Here is an 18,037-nt window from a genome sequence, read left to right as displayed (position 1 = left end):
ATTCATAATTTTTGTATAAATGGTCCAAAAACAGAAATTAAGCAATATTGAGATCCCTGAGAAGATACGAAATTAATATCTCTAAATCTGTAACTCTGGTCAAAGTAATTCCCTATGTGTTAGAAACTACATATTAAAATTTCAGGTTGATTTACAGTTAAATAGATAGATATTGAGGTTTTACCAAGGTAACTCAGGGACAGAATTTTAAGTGGTTTTCGGTTATACTCAAAATGCGGAACGAATTCCTCTAAGCACAGACATCTAATTACAAATCTGAACGGTCAAGATGACTTAATATGTCTTATGAATTACATACTAAAGTTTGGGCTCAATCTAACGGTAAATGAAATATATATGAAATTTTTTACCATGATAACTTAAGAACAGAAATATAGTGTTCATCATATTTTTTCAAAACTTCAAAATTACATTCTCAAAACATACACTTCCAATTACAAATCCGATCAGTCAAAGGGTCGTAATATATCCTAAGAATCATATATCCCATTTTTAGGTTGATCTAACGGTCAAATAGGTCAGAATCTATATTTTACCGAGGGAACTCAGTAACAGAACTACAGGGGTAATTAATTTACTCAAACGTGCAGGATTTATTTCTCCAAGTACAAACTTCTAATTACAAATCCGAAAGGTCAAAGTGTATTAATATATCTTAGGAATCATATATCAAATTTGCAAGTTGATCTAACGGTCAAATAGGTCAGAATCAATATTTTACCAAGAGGACTCAGTAACCAAATTATAGGGATAATTAATTTACTCAAACATGCAGGATTTATTTCTCCAAGTACAGACTTCTAATTAATGATCCGAACGGTCAAAGTGAAGATATAGGTCTTAGGATTCATATATTAAATTTTGGGTTAAATATGTTTTTAGTCCCTAAACTATTGGCCGTTTCTGGTTTTCGTCCCTCTTCCAAAGTAAGGTACAATTTGGTCCTCATTCTTTAGAAAAACGTTCGTTTTAGTCCTCAAAATTTTGTTTTTAGTCCTCGTTTCAGTCCTCAAAACGTTCGTTTTTTCGACTAAAACGAACGTTTTTTAAAGATTGAGGACTAAATTGTACCTTACTTTGGAAGAGGGACGAAAACCAGAAACGGTCAATAGTTTAGGGACTAAAAACATATTTAACCCTTAAATTTTTAGCTAAATTCAATGGTAAAAACAATTAAAAGGAAGGTTTTACTACAGTAATTCAAAAATAAGAAAATTATAATCATGAAAACTAAATTTATACAAATGAATAGATAACTACCATTACCAAAATTTTAACATGTTCATAACTCATATTCATGATCATAACATGTATAAAAATCATATATAAGAAAGATTAGCTCCCCTACCTCTATTCCAGACTTCTCTTGCTCCGAATTCGTTTTCCCCCGAAAATCCTCCAGAGCCTCTACTCTTCTTGCAACTAAAATTTCTTCCTAACTCTTTCTTCTCTATTTCTCAAGGTTTCTCACTTGATTCTTACTCTCTTTGTGCAAAATAGCCTCCTCCCTCATGGTTATTTATAGTTCAAAAATTTTACTATTCATCATTTTTTTTATATTATTTATTATTTTAATTTCACCACTTACATAATGGATTCACCACTTACATAATGGATTCATTAATAATGACTTCAAATATGAATGCTTTCTCCATTATCAATTTTTTTTTTACAAAAAGGTAGAAAAGAGTTTGAACCCATCACCAAAATTTTCTACCAATTAAGCTACCAAAATTTCTTACTTAAATTTTCACATTTTATAAACTTATTATATTTTCCATTCACAAATAAATTTATTATTACTAGTAATAAAATTATTACTATTAAGGTAAATATTTTCATGGGTCTTACAAATGTTATATTTTCCATAATATCTTGCAAAGATACAATTGGCTTTGTCCAAGTTGGATAGCACTTACCAATTAATGCCACACCCAAAATTATATACCTTCTTTCATTGAAAATATAAATTTTAAGAGAGTAGTTATATTTTTAGGTATAATTATACTCTTAATTATTTTATTATGATTGTGTGAGATTTATTTATTTTTGTTAAAATTAATTTAATAGCAGTTATTAAAAATAATACAATAAAATGTTTGTATTTCAACATCACCTAAATTATTAAGTTTTTAAAATTGTTTTCTATACAAAAAGTTCATTAATCACAAGACCATATTTTATCCAAATTAAAAACTTACATGTTTGTTTGTGCTAAACCTTTACATTCATTTTCAAAACTCATAATTTCATTACAGTCTTAAATTACTTATGTCTGAAATATAATTATCATTCGACGTCATTGCATGAATTTGATTACTTTATTTGAAACAAATTAGTTAAACTTTTGTACATATAGTTGTGTTCTAATCCTTTCTTTAGGTTAACTGGGATTTCCGCATTGCAATATAAGAGGCGGAGGAAACAATGATGGTAACGATTTATCATCAACAACAAAGTTTATTTCTTTTTTTTTCTTCTTTTGAAGTGGCTCAAATAGGATCAATAATTATCTAACGGTCATTTATTGTATGTAAGTAAGTTAGTTATATTTTGTATGTATGTGAGTCGATAAAGTTAAAATCAATAAAACTGCGTTAGTTTTATATTTTCATGGTAAAAGTATGATAAACAAGTTTTCATTAAGATAAAAACATACCCCTTTTAAATTCTGATATGCGGGAATTACTACTTTATATAACAGTTCTTATGATTTAATTAGAGTATATTCCTTCATCAAATATTTAAATTGTTAATCTAACAAAAAAACTATAATCTTTATTTATTTTAAAGTTACGATAAATTTTACATAGCTATTTTCAAGCAAACCACCAGGTAAATAGTATTGCCTTAACAAAAGTTACCCCTTTTTCTTTGGGTATATGAAGATGCTTTTACTTGTATATACTTAACTTTAGACATTATTGGACTTTATTATACCTCACCAGCGCCAAATATTGTATTAGATTCAGTAATAATTTTACTATAGTTTCCTTTTAAGTATATATCCTCAAAAAGACTTTTACACCTTAACAATTTATTTTATTTGTGGATATATACATGCTTAACCTTCTTGTTTTTATAAAATACAAATTGTGGTCAACATTCAATGGTATATTAATAAAGTGTAAAAAGGACAATGAAGAAAACAATTATAAATTTGCAATCTGAACAATGCGTGTGATAATAAAACCAAAACACATGAAAAAAATTTATATATAAACAGAATTCTTTTTTTCTTTTTTATCTTTTCTTTTTTTAAAAAAGAAACATTATTATTTTGGGCTCCACTTTGGTTAAATTGGTTCTAGTTTTTATAAAATTTTAATTACATCTAACTTTTTTAAAAAAAAGTTTTAATTACGTTTTATTTTTTTTAAAAATGTCTTAATTAGATCCTCTTAAAAAATTACTAATAGAATTAATAATAGGGTTAAATATGTTTTTAGTCCCTAAACTATTGGCCGGGTTTTCGTCCCTCTTTCAAAGTAAGGTACAATTTGGTCCTCATTCTTTTCGAAACGTTCGTTTTAGTCCTCGAAAACTAAACACTGTTTAAAAATTTGGTCCTCATTTAGCAACAAATGAGGACTAAAACCAAAATTCCGAGGACTAAAACGAACGTTTCGAAAAGAATGAGGACCAAATTGTACCTTACTTTGAAAGAGGGACGATAACCAGAAACGGCCAATAGTTTAGGGACTAAAAACATATTTAATCCTTAATAATATAACGTGACTAGTGTAAAAAAGAACTTTAACATTGTTAACTTTAGGTCTTTAATTTCTAAAAAAATGCTGTGTATCGAAAGACACGCTGAATTAATGTTGGAAGCAAAAAAACAACATTGATTAACGTCGGAAATTGCTATTTTTTGACATTAATTGACGTTAGAAAATAGTAATTTTTAACGTGAATTGAAGTCAGAAAATGATAATTTTTGACGTTAATAAACATCGTCTTTGACATTTTCATAAATTACTTTATTTTTTTGTAATAAATAGTGATCCATTTTTACAATTTTATGAGACTTGAAGAGTAGAAAACCAATAAATGTAGTCCAGTTTTGACATTTTATATATCTAGAACTGAAGTATGAACTATAAACAAAAGCTATCACAATGCTATAATAATGAATAGTAGTATTAACTTGTGATTTTTTGTTTTGATAGCTATGGTTATTTTTTTTGGTTGAAAGTTTTTTTAACTACTCATTACAACCCCTGTTTCAAGGAAAAAAAACACCAAGAACCCTTACTTTGTGTCTTTGTGAAATATAAAAAAACATTGAAAAGTCAATTACGATAGATCTTTAAATAACCATAAAATTTGCTACCTACCATTATTGATTTGTCTTGAGGTGACCTCGCTAATCAACTTTCCATTAAGTTCTTCTAGCCTATAGGCATCTACTGTGGAGGGAGTTTGTAATGCAATATGGTTCTTCCCAATTGGGTGCAAACTTTCCTTCTGCTTAAAGTCTCGAGCATCGCAAGAATATCTTTAGTTTAGGTCTACCTTCTGAAACATTTTTTCTTGAACTCGGATACTGCAACTCCAGGTTGTAATATGCTTAGCTAGTACTTTTCTTACATGATTGTCGCAACTGAAATAGCAACTGGAAGATGAACAAAAGAAAAAGGATTTAAAAAGAGGTTTTTGAGTTGCCACTATAATTTATTATGAAAAAACTATAGAAAATCATAAAATAAGACATGGTCTAAAAAAATCATATTTTGGGTTCGAAAGTCGGTTAGGCGTAAGGAAGATATTAATACCTACAACGCCTGTTCTAAGGCAGTACCTTTAATTAAACGTACGAAGCTGATGTGGTTTTCAAAATATTTATTTTTCCCCAAAAATAACACTATAAAGAAACAAAAATAACTTTTGGATTTTTGGACGTGACAAGAATTGACCTTGCCATATGAAACAATTTGAAGATGATTTTAGAAAATAATTTGATGTTTTGGAAGTGAAACCAACAAAAACTGGCCTTACTCCTAAGTATCTTCATTTATGATGAAAAATCAAGGATCATGTAGTTTTGGTAAAGATTGTTTACTTGAAAATGTTGATATTTTTAGATTTTGAAGATTTCGTAGTTTTTTGGTATTTTTGGAATACTGGAGAAAAAAAAGAAAGTAATAAGAACTAGACTGACGCAGATGGTCACACAAGTACTCAAACCTTTAAAAAGTTATTTAAATATTTAGGAAAAAATGCATATTAAGAACTAGGATGATACGAACGATCATACAAGTATTTGTACCTTTAAAAGGTTATTTACTTATTTAAAAAGGGAAGGATATTTAAAAAAAAGACCTTTAAAAGGTTATTTGCTTATTTACAAAAAGAATGATATTTAAAAAAAAGGATATTGATCACTAGAATGATGCAAACAATCACACGAGTAATCTTACCTTTAAAATGTTATTTAATTATTAAAAAAGGAAAGGATATTTAAAAAAAAAGGAAGGATATTGAATACTAGGATGATGCGGACGATCATACAAGTACTATTACCTTTAAAGGGTTATTTAATTAATAAAAAGGGAAGCATATTTTAAAAAAGAATGATATTGAACATTATAAGACAATATAGACGATCACATGAGTACTCTTACCTTTAAAAGGTAATTCAATTATTAAAAAATGGAAGAATATTTAAAAAAAAAAGGAATTATATTGAGCACTAATACGATGCAAACAATCACACCAGTACTCTTGTCTTTAAAGATTATTTAATTATTAAAAAAAGAATGATATTAATTTGTATTAGGACGATGGTGATGATCACACGAGTACTTATACCAATGGAATGCAAAATAATATTTTTATTTTTTTATTTTAAAAATTTTACTATATTATAAAGAAAAGGGCAAACGCACAAGTAGTGAAAAGAACAAAAATAGAGGTGCATGAAATTAAAAAAATGACATAAAATGATGGTGGAACGAAACTGATTCTTAAAAAAAAAAATTAGTGAAGGATCGTATACCCACCACCAAAATACATATTCACATTTGGTGGTTAACACATGTTGGTACAAGGCTTTTAGGGTGTCCGTACTTACCTCCATGAATGTGTTATTCCTTTGAAACATTTAGCATGTGTTCGCATCACTACTACAAAATTGATGATAGATAGCGCTTAATAGATAGCGTTTTTTTAAATAAGTGCTATCTATGAATATGCGAAATGATAGATAGCGCTTATTTAAAAAAGCGCTATCTATACCTCTGACAATAGAAAGCGCATTTTTAAAAAAACGCTGTCTATAAATAATTAATATTATTTTTTTAATTTATAATTTAAAATAAATGAATAGATAGCACGTTCTTAGAAAAACGCTATCTTTTATAACACAGATATTCTTTTATAACACAAATATACATCGCTTAGAGAGCGCTTTTTGTAAGAAAACGCTGATTATTCAACCAACCTCAGTTCATTCTCTCTATCTTTTATCTTATGATTTCTTAATAAGAACTTTAGCAAAGTGGGATTCATGAATTTAGGGAATTTGAGAAGATTAATACCTCAACTGCTCGCACCTCCTCTACTTTGGTCCGCTCATTGACGAACTCGATGTAGGTTGCTCGTGAAAGTTCGTACTGTTGCCGCTGCGTGACAGAGCTCTCATTAGATGGGTATCGTGAAAACCCTAACTAATTTCACGAGGGGTATCACGAAAACCGCTGCATAGGGCCCCAAATCTGGACACTTACGACGAGGAGCACATCGACGATGGCAAAGATATGGTAGGAGCCTTTCTCGAAGAGGCTTAGCTTCTCCATTATCTCAAGGTAATGATTCGATTTGGTGTTGAGTTGTTCTCCTCTAACGCAATCTATTACTAACTCGGAGTTGGAATCTTTATTTAACAACACCCTAATGAGTTTGACAGTTTTGAAGATGTATTCAAACTTTATGAAGGAGGAATTGCGGTGCCGAGGGTATACTTACTAAAGTTAGGGATAACATCCCGATAGAGATTCTTAAGGATAGTCATCCTTCATTTCACAGAAGGTAAGCTAGTCAAATAAAATCCATCTAATTAGTTAAAATTGAATGAGATAAGATTACTCTTAACAACTTTTATGGTATATATTGCAACTATCCCAATTAACAAGAAACTCTACAACTTCATCAATGTTGGTTTCATAGTTGAGGCAGTTGGAATTATTTAATCTGTGTTTGAATCCAATTTTTCCTCTTTCATTTCCCGTGACTAATTGCTATGAATAATGTGGTTCTGATTTTGGACATTTATTGTTGTCTAAAGATGTTCTATACCACCCCATGTTCCCATTTATGAACATCTTTAAGTCACAACTAAGCTTCATTTCTTCATGATATATTACTAAAGCCAATTCTAGTGAAATGGATAAAGTTATAATAAAGCGTGTATGGTTTAAAATCCCAAGTCCAATTTCAACTTCTTATACACTTTGTGTTACAGGTCTTGAACCTAGTAATCGATGCCTTAATATCATTGTAGAAGATATAATTGTCATTTGGAAGATATTAATCTGTTATTTATTTGTTAGATGAATTCTTTTAGAGCATAAATACTTTTATGTTGGAGTAACTAAAATATTTGTTTCATGTTTATTTTATCATTTGTATGTATTATTCACCAAGACATGGACACTCTGATTATACTGTCCAAAATTGTAACAGATGACAGTTAATTACATGAGTTTGCAGAAGAAAGACGTGTACATGCAAAGATATGGATTTTCATCACTTGTAGTAATTTTATCTCAATTAAATCTTGACGAATGAGATTTCTATATCTTTTTTGTTCTTTATCTTGAATATTTGTGGATAGAGACCCATGAAAGTGTACATTAAATAGAGCCCATTATAGAGCTCATGGTCAACATGTAGAGTATATCTTTGTTTTTGAACCACCATGTCAGATTTCTTTAACACTACCTTTAATCAATATAAAGAAAATGTATCCTCTCCTTGATCATGTTTTTTTAACTCCTTTCACCTTGGTTATGTTGCCACACTTTATTCATTCAATAACCTCAACAACATCTTTCACTAACCTTAGTCTCAATGTTAAAAGAGTTAGTTTTCCATGTAACTAACTCCAGGAAAATCCAATTAAATAATCTTAGTTTGATTTAAGTTTATATAACCATTCTGATATGCACTTTCAATGGTCACTTTGAAGTATGACACATGAAACTGCTTCTTTGAATTAATTATGTTATGATTTTGTTGTTGATTTTTGCTTGTAATGAACAATTCATGCAGACTTCTACTTTTTCGGTAATCCTCTTGCTTAGATAAACTACCACTAAGAATGCTTCATTCACCCTTGTTTAATATTTTAAATCATTGTTATTGTCTTCTTTTATATCAAGTTAAATGTTATTGTTTTTTACCTTGTTAATTTGAATTTAGGTAATTCTCTCTGATGCTAATGTTGATGCTAATGTTGATGCTAATGTTTACAGGGAAGATACATACACAAACAATGTACACTGGAGGAGTATAATCCAAATACCTCTATTTATATGGCTTGGTAAGTAAATCATAGTAAAAGTTGTCGTGATTGTTTCTTCTGATATTCAGTATAAAATGTAAATGGTGGAGTTCTCATCTGATTCACTTTAAATGCTTGAATGAAAGTGAAATACCATGTAAATGAAAATAAGCCGTGTAAGGTTCTGATCTAGAGGTCCTACACTCAAATTCCACTTACATAATTCAAATTCAACTTACATAATTCATAAAGAACTTGTAAAGGATGCTAAATTGGCCATTGTAACTATTGTTTACATGGACACGTAATTCATAAAGAACTCTGTAAAGCATTCTTTTTATGCAGACAACCTTCTTATTTGACTTACAAAGCCAAAAGAAGCCTTCTATCCTCGTATCCTTTTACTTGTAAATTATTATAAATTTACTAAGAAAATAATGCAACAATCCATAAAAAGACATTTTTCATTATAGCAATTATAATAATCTTATTTTACTTATGTTATTATTTGTTAATAATTATTTGTTTCTCTGCTTATTGATATAGATGCACTTTGACGAAGGATTGTCTGAAAGGCATAAAGGTGTGAAATCTATAAAGTTTGTAACAAAAAGTGTTCGAGGAAAAAGTTCATCTGAAAAGCTTACATAAGGTCTTGTAAAATTTTCTGCCCGAATATCAATCCAGGTAATCAAATATGCCCAAATCCAATATTGAATTTTAAGTGGTTTAACTATCAACTTCTAAGAGTAAATTTGGCTATACGGTAATGGACATCCAAATATATGTGCTGATTCTAAGTGCTGATTTTTCTTTTATTAAAGTTTAGTTTTAATTAAATATATTAATACTAATCTATTTACACTATTAGATTTCAGAGAGAATTTAAAAGCAATATTTTATTTTCAGATAGTCTTATGATAATTTTTATTTTTTATGTTGTTATGCCAGTTGGTATTTTAATAAATATATTAAGTCTTGAAATTAATATTGTCAATGGTTATGTTTTTAATGTTTACTTTGCCTTTTGTGATCAATGATACTAGACACTCCGAATATAGCAGTCAATTTCTAAGGAATTAAATCCATTTACAATATTGAGACAAACATATTATGCTTTCTTGCAGCTTTGTTGGGAATCGTGGTCTGTGCGGAGTAAAAACCAATTCAACATGTAAAGATGATGGTTCACCGGGGAACAATACTCAATCTACTTTCTCAGGTAAAGAAATGGGAATTTGTGACCCCAAAGCCTACCAATCTTAAATGGAGGTTTTATTGTACTATTATATGACCAACTATATTCTATAGTAGTAAATGACAAGCTTTAAAAGGGTAACAAGAAATGAGAATGATAGTGTTAGAGATATGATTTGAAAGCATGACTTACTTACTATTTCAGAATTTAAAGTTTAAACTTGTAATTAGTATACAGTTGGTTGGAGTTTACTAGAGTTCTAGTTTGTTGTTATGTTTAAATTATAAAGATATTTTTTAATTTTGGTTTTCTAGTGTCAAAGACAATCCAATGACAATGATTGTGGGTATTACTTGTGTCAATATATGAAGGAAATTATCACATACTGTAAAGGAAGAACAATTCCAACTGATGTAAGTCATCTTCATTGTCATAATTCATTTGTAGTAAAATTTAATTAACTAATTTATATTATTTTTCTTTCTTGCAGTATTTTTCTAGTTGCAGATGTCAACAATATCGTGAAAGTCAAATCATTGAAGTTAGGAAACATAGTACATGTTTATAAGTTATGTTATGATGATGTATATGCTTATAAGTACTCATAGGATGTATGTGTTATGGTTGTATATATTATCTTATAAAAGAATTTCATGTCATGAAATGTACTATACGACTTAACGATTAAATTTTGAAATATTATTCTACCAATAGTTTTTATTCATATCAATGAGCATTCTTTTTGAGACATTTGTGATATTTTTCTCAATATTTTATATTTTTTTGTATATATTAAAACCAATAGACAATGTTGGTTTGTAAATAATAGAACAATATTTTATATTTTATTATAAAATTAATTATTTTTTTTTAAAAAAAATTTACACCAATAGATAGCGCTTCTGTAAAAAAGCGCTATCTATTGGTAGTTGACAATAGATAGCGTTTTTTTAAACAAGCGCTATCTATTGTTAGACACCAATAGATAGCGCTTTTTTAAAGAAGTGCTATCTATTGGTGGCTAACAATAGATAGCGCTTTTTTTAGAAGCGCTATCTATTAATAGATAGCGCACGCATAGATAGCGCTTTTTAAGCGCTATCTATGATAAAAAAAAGCGCTATCTATGCACTTTTTTGTAGTAGTGCATGAAGGTAATTTCCTGTTTACGACATATAACGAGGATGGATTTGCGAGAGAAGTATCGTTCGCTTGCGCTGATTTGCAAAGATAGAAAAGCGACGATTTACGAGATTTCACTATTTAGAGCATCTCGCTATTTTGATACGATTTGCGCTAATTTACGCGTAAAAGACTTATATGCCCTGTACTATTATTAAAATTCTAATACAATATTCAGCCATGCATAATATAAATAAAGGAGAATATTAATGTTTGAAACATTATTCGATTCTTAAGTTTAATAATCGATTCCAAGCAACTGAAAGCATAATATAAAAAAAGTCATGCACTATGCTTTCACGAGTAAATATTATTATCGCTGCCCATGTGATTTTCCAGTTTGCACTGCCCTGGCCATGCATTTCTGGCTTTTGCAGCCCATTGCACTATAAGTAGCTGGTGACATTCTCTGCTTGACACAACCATTCACTGGAAATGAGAGATTCCTGGCAAAAGAGGTTTTAATTTGAAAATAAAGGTCTGACCATCAACACCATTAATAACACGTTGGTTGGTAGATAAGTTTGGTTTGTGTATTAACTGATGTGTTACATAGAGACAGCGAAATTTAAGCAGTTTACTTTGCGCAGCTTTCCTCGAGTGAGAACCGTGTCTGTGTGCTGAAGTATTGTGTTGACAGTGAGCAGCTGTGGAGTTGAGGTAATATTTCTTCGATTTTGATGTGGTTGTTGCAGGTTGAAGTTGTGTGGTTAAGTTGAAGAGGAAGAGAGTGGTTAATAGACGAGGAAGAACGCGCTTGATGATGAGGAGCAAGTGGATGAAGATGACGAAAGCTTGAAGCAGCGGCTGAAGAAGAGATGTTCATGGTCGTGTATTCAGTTCCATAGAAGAGCGTATTTGGTTCCAGCTTTTCAAAGAAGTTGAAAAGGAGGCGTATTCGGTTACAGACTTGGTGTATCTGGTTCCAGGAAACGTTGTATTCGATTCTGCACCTGTTTATTCAATTCTAATGGCGTTGTATCCGGTTCTGCGGTTGTGGTCTGTGTTGTATCTGGTTGCAATCATTAGTTGAGAGGGTGTAAAGCTTCGTGGGTGCGTTATTTGGCTCCTCATAGCTGCATTCCTTCCTCCGTCGCATTCATTCGTTAGCAGAAGCATGTTAACCTTCATGCATGGGCTGATGCGGTTATCATGTTCTTAGCGTCATCGTCAAATGTGTACATCCCATGGAAGTAATGGTGGCTTTGGGGTTGAGGAGAAGGTCGCAGAGGATGGAGGTGTGTTTGTACCACTACCATTCGAGGCAGACAAAGACGCACGTGGAGGGAGAGAAGGGAGATGTCTGCGATGGAGAAGAGGATGGAGGTTTGTGTGGTGGAGGATATGTGGTGGTCCTGGCCGCAGCATAAGACTATGGACAAAGCAATAGTAAGGAGAGGTTGATGGAGATGGAGGTGAAGAGGAGGAGGAGGACGGTTCTGTGGAGGGTGAAGGCCAACGTTTTGCATTGTTTTGCGCCGTAGGCTTGGCCGCAAATGGGTTCCATGAACGTCTACATTCAGCAACAGCCCTAGAGTAACACAAGGAGTTGAAGGATATCGTTTTTAATGGCAGCAGGCTAACCCTTTGTATGTGTTGCAGGTTTTTGGAACGAGAAGTTGCATTTGGTAAGCTAAGGAGGTGATCTGAGGGATAAGTACCTTGTCCAAGTTAGGGAGATATCTTCTGTCCATTTCATTTTTATTTGTATTGTTAAAGACAACCTTATTCTTCCAATTAGATGTGTAGCTTACTGAAGGTCATTGAAAAAGCTTACTGAACTTGCTCTTATACTATCATTAGAGCATCTTTGAGGTTGAAAAAGCTTGGTGGTTGTATGTTAAAAATTGTCATGTATTACTTGGTTGACCTTCCTAAGTTGGTGTGTTGAGGCATTACGTGGAGTTCATTGAAGACGCATGGTGTAGAGTTAATTGAAGGTACAAGTTTAACAAAGTTTTATTTTTTTTTATCCATTATATGATATAAGATATTGATGTATTTTTTAAACAGGTTTCGTTTGGAATTGTGACTCTTTTATTTCAATATTGACAATTAAAATTACCATCTTATTGGGATCTTACTATGAGCGTATAACATTCGTTCAATCTTGCTTCAAATCTTGGTTCAAATCTTCATAAGTCTCTTCAATAGTTATGTTTTCTATTATTGTATTTAATTAATATGCATGAATATGGTTTATTTACTGAATATATATATATATATATATATATATATATATATATATATATATGAATATACGAATCTACTCTGTTTAATTATTATATGAATGCATGATTTTCTTAATAGGATATGATTATATGAATATATGAATTTAATGATATTGTTGATTTTAGTTGTATGTATAAAGTTGTTAAAATGCATATATTTCGTTAAGTAAATATAGATGGAAGCACTAGTGCAATCAGGAGAAACAACAGCGGTTATTTTTGCCAATAGACAACGATTCCTGAACCGAGGTATATTCAGGCGAGGCAAAAAGTCTACCACTTTTGGCCTCGGTTCTGAACCGAGGCATAAAAAGGTAGGATACTGCCTCGATTCAAAGCCAACCGAAGTAGTAGATTTCTGAATTTTTTTAAATTTTTATTTCTCAGGCCTTTATGCCTCGGTTGGGACAATAACCGAGGCAGTATGTCCCTATCTACTGCCTCGGTTGGGACAATAACCGAGGCAGTATGTCCCTTTTCTGTTTTTTTTTTATCTGCCAACTTTTATGCTTCATTTTTTACCTTAACCGAGTCCATATTGGGGTTTTCTACCTCGGTTATGGTCTCAACCGAGGCATATTCCCCTGTTTTTTTTTTTAAATCAGGTCTGTTTCTGCTACATTCCCAAGTGCAGAAACAGACCTACATATAATTTTACAACCAGAACAATCCAGAATAATTCAGAAGCGTATATTTTGAATGAAAATTATATTAAAACATAAATACACTCAATGTAATCATAAATCATCTTCTTAGAAGCATAAATCAATCCAATGTAATCATAAATCAACTTTGAAGCATAAATCAATGCAATGTACAAAGTTAAACTAATAATAATGTACAAAAGCATAAAACAACTTAGAAACATAAACTTAGAACTTACTATATCCTAATATCTACAACATACTATTATATAATTGAATTACATATTTAGCCAGTGCTTTCCTCACGAGTTGAAGTGACTTCTCTGGAATTGAAGCAGTCCTATTGAATCTCTGCATAAAACACAATGATTTCAATTATTGTATATGAAATCTAAACTATAGAGAAAATAAAATTCAAACCTAAATATTACCGTTTGCCATCCACTGGTGTAAAGTGCATGAATAATGGTCATGATCCAAAACATGACATAGTAACCACATTCATATGACCCCGTTTGTCTATTACACTACAATATATCATCATAATTATAAAATGTTAAGTAACATCATTGGAATGAAACCAAATGTAACAAAGTATGGAATAAAATACCAAACCTTAAGGACAACCCATGCAAGCTTTTTAGCTGTAGCAGTAGATCTCCCAGATAACATCATATGTGTTGCAAGGGAACTATTATAAAAAAATTGTTTTAGCATACATTTATATAACAAAGAAAGTTGAAACATTGAGGTTCTTACCAATCTACTACATGTCTAAGAGAGCTAGGAGGAGACTTGTGCAATGAACATAACCAGATAGCAGTTTTCTCCGGTATGAAGATCACAAGTAGCTGCCAATGACACTTGAAATTGGTAATAACTTAATTGTCATATACCAAAATTAATAAATGAAACTTTAAAGTTAACAAACTTCACTTACCCAACTATATAAGGGAGAAAATATATCTCCTTCCCCATTCCAAAGAAGGTGGTGAGATGTATGTTTGGATATCATCAAATTTATTTCTTTCATGAGTCATAGAGGGGTCAATGAACCCATATACATCGTTGAACCCCTTCTTGTTACTAACATCAAACATATACCTAAAATGAAGAATTAATCTGATATAAGAAACTTGATATAAAGAATTATATAGAAAAGTTCTCATAAACTTACATCCACTACAAGAAATTCAGTCATTACCGAAGGCTTTTTACAGACGGCCTTTTGCCCTTCGGTAAAATTACGTTTCCGACGGTCACAAAGATGATTACCGAAGGCCATGGTGAAATGCACTAATTACCGAAGGATTTTTTTCCGAAGGTCTTTGGACCGTCGGTATTGGCTTTAGTGAATTAACTTACCGAAGGATATATGACCCTCGGTAAGGTGCTCGTGTAATTAACACCAGCGGACTTGGTTTCCCTCTGCTAACTTTCATTTTTCGAGCCAAAATATTGCGTTTCTTTCTTCGAACCCTCACCAGCATTCCCCCTTTGTCGGAGACATCAAACACTCACCAGCTTTCTCGTTTCTTCCAGCCATCAAACCGTCACCAACATTGCCCAAATTTGGGAGGTTTTGTTGTCGGAGGTCGTCTCAGTCACCAACATTCCCCAACGTTCCGTGGTTGCAGGGGCTGCGTCAGAAATTTGTTGTGGGTGCGTCAGGAGGGCTTCGTGGAGGAGGGCACAACGGTGAGGAGGGGCTTCGTGGTGCGTGGAGGAGGCAACAATCGAAGAAAACCCAGCTGCTGGACTTGTCTGCCGTGGATATGTAAGTCTCTTTACTCCTCATTTTTGCTATTTTTCATATTGTTTTCACTGTTTTGCTTAAATTTTTAGCTTTGTGAATTTGTTCTGAACTTGTTCTAAACCATTTAACCATGGAAAATATTAGTTGGATGTCATATTTTAAAATTTTACTGTTCTTCCTATTATTAGCTTTAATTCTGCTCATATGTTGTCTGTAAATGGTAGACATTGAAATAGTAATTATGGTCATATGTTGTGTGTAAAACAAACACTTGAAATAGTAATTTCATTCAGCTAATAGGACCCTTGCACCCTAGCATACCTAAGTTGTTTCCTTGTTAGGTTCTTTGCTTTGACATCCATAAAGATACATTACCCTATTATACCAATTGGAAGATGAATTCACCTTCCATATTCGGATTTGAAGACGCTGTCTTTAGTGTAGTGTGTGCTTTCTTGCTGCCAAAGAGTGAAAGTGTTCTTCATATAATAGTAGGGTTGGGCACCTTGGACTTAAAAAGGGACCTAAAGTTCAAAAATGAAGTCAATTAACAAGGGACCTTGAGTTGGTATATATTTCTCTAAAATATAGACCAACTCCATCAAATGTTGTAGTCCATGTTATTGAAAGGATGATGAGAACAGAAGCAAAGACTCCACTTGCAGATACATAAGAGAGTAGACTCAAGTTGTCCAACCAAACCGTGGGCAAGATGACAAGGGCAACCATAATCACAAATAATTGCTTCCCACCAATTGCTAAGCCTGCTACGTGAACCTCTCCAATGGGGAATATGTTACTCAAGTTATCACCTTCTAGAATCAAGAATCCTATTGAAACCAGATATAGTTCGGTGTACATGGATATTGACACTATCAGTCTTCCTGTCTTTCGAAATGCGAGTTCACCTATATCAGGGTAGGTTCTAATCTTTGAGTCCTTATCCATGCATCTTTTAATCAGAAGGCCCGTGTAAATACCCTTGTCCTTTTTGGATACCAAATACGTGTTTGTTTCAAACTAGTATGAGTGTATTTAGCTTATTTTAAACGATTTTTTGAACTTACTTCCCTACCTAGTACAGAAGCAACTTCTGAGTACTTTCCAAATCAGCAAATCTAATCCACTGTTGACTATTTTGTAACAAGAGCAGAAAATATTTACCAGAAACAAAAAATTTATTTTATACACACTTTTACTGTAAGTTTTACTTTAAATTCGTATAGCTTATGCTTGAGATCAATGGAGTAGGGACTTGCTTCCATCCAATTTATGTTGTTTCCATCCATAAATAGGTTTCATTTTGAAAAAATACAAAGATCTCTTTGCTGGAGCGTGTAGGTTAAAAATTATGAATTCTTTCATCTAGAAATCCTGCTTCTCTGCATCAAATCTTCTTTTTCTTTTCATCATTCCCATGTGCTCTGATGTCATCATTATATCCCTGTATTTTTCATTCAATGTGACTTAAAATAAAAAAAGTACTATTGTCAATCATCTCTTTGTTGAATATATATTGTATTTCACAGTGCAAGCCTTAGTTGGTCATTTACCACTTCATATAAGCTTCCCCTGTGATCCAAAGCTACAAACTAAAATAGAGTCATCTGTGATACTTTTTTAATTACCATTTTCTTGTCCTTCTTCATTTTCACTTGGTCAAAGGCAAGAAGTTAAATTGAGACAGAGGGTTTCACACTCAGCTGCCAAAATTGATGGCTTTACTCTTTGAACTCTCATTGATGCCTTTACCCTTTCACACTCAGTGCATACATTCATTGATCACTTTACTCTTTCAACCTTGTCTTTTACAAGTTATTTGAATGTGTATGATCCTAGCACCTACGTATTACTCAACCATAGTTCAAGGTAACCTCAATAATCTTTAGCTGTCAATTAAGGCCAACTTGTATAGATCTCAAGAATTTTTGGTATTTTAATTGATTGAATGTTGATTATAGCATTTTCCTGTGAATATTTTCTGTAACATCCATCAAACCTAAAAAATTTCCCAATTCTATTGATGCCACTAATTATTTAGAATTATATATATATATATATATATATATATATACATATATATATATATATATATTTAAAAAAACAGCTTTTTGAATACATGCCTGCAAGTGTTTTATTACCTTCCAATTTGATAAGAAGATGAACAAGTGGACTCAAACTCCAAATTTCCATTTGTTGAAATGATTCTTATAACCAGATTTTCAAGTACTTAAAAGTAAATCAAATATATGATCATTATTTTCAGAAGCTCAGCAATTGATGGACTGTTACCCCAAGAGCAGTGACAAGAAAACATTGAAGAGGTGGTTCTTTATTGATAAAAGAGTAGGGGAAGTAGACATGTGATAGAAACTCTTGTTTGATCCTTGTCAATACTTGTTTAAGTTTTCACTTTGTTACATTTTGTATTGCCTTAACTGTTTATTGGTTTAGTGTTAACATTTGGATTGATGTTTATATTGTTGGTTTGTGCTGACC

The 18,037-nt window shown here is 31.7% G+C and overlaps 1 long non-coding RNA gene across 2 annotated transcripts; it reads left to right on the top strand.

Moving 5' to 3' along the window:
• Nucleotides 1-6,412: 6,412 nt before the first annotated feature.
• On the top strand, nucleotides 6,413-10,449 carry LOC148197311 (uncharacterized). Of its 2 annotated transcripts, XR_015780101.1 has the most exons (8): nucleotides 6,413-6,830; nucleotides 6,932-7,053; nucleotides 7,708-8,310; nucleotides 8,499-8,566; nucleotides 9,074-9,214; nucleotides 9,655-9,749; nucleotides 10,040-10,138; nucleotides 10,216-10,449. It is a non-coding gene; the product is annotated as an uncharacterized LOC148197311 (long non-coding RNA). The 2 variants fall into 2 exon arrangements; XR_015780100.1 differs by lacking the exon at nucleotides 7,708-8,310 and having other exon boundaries at nucleotides 6,420-6,830.
• The last annotated feature ends 7,588 nt before the right edge of the window (nucleotides 10,450-18,037 follow it).

This window comes from Vigna umbellata, chromosome 6 (genome assembly GCF_029865625.1).
Source record: "Vigna umbellata cultivar VRB3 chromosome 6, Vumbellata_1.0, whole genome shotgun sequence".
NCBI classification, from domain to species: domain Eukaryota; kingdom Viridiplantae; phylum Streptophyta; class Magnoliopsida; order Fabales; family Fabaceae; genus Vigna; species Vigna umbellata.
The sequence above is the reverse complement of the archived record's forward strand: the minus strand, read 5'-3'. Positions and strand labels throughout refer to the sequence as shown.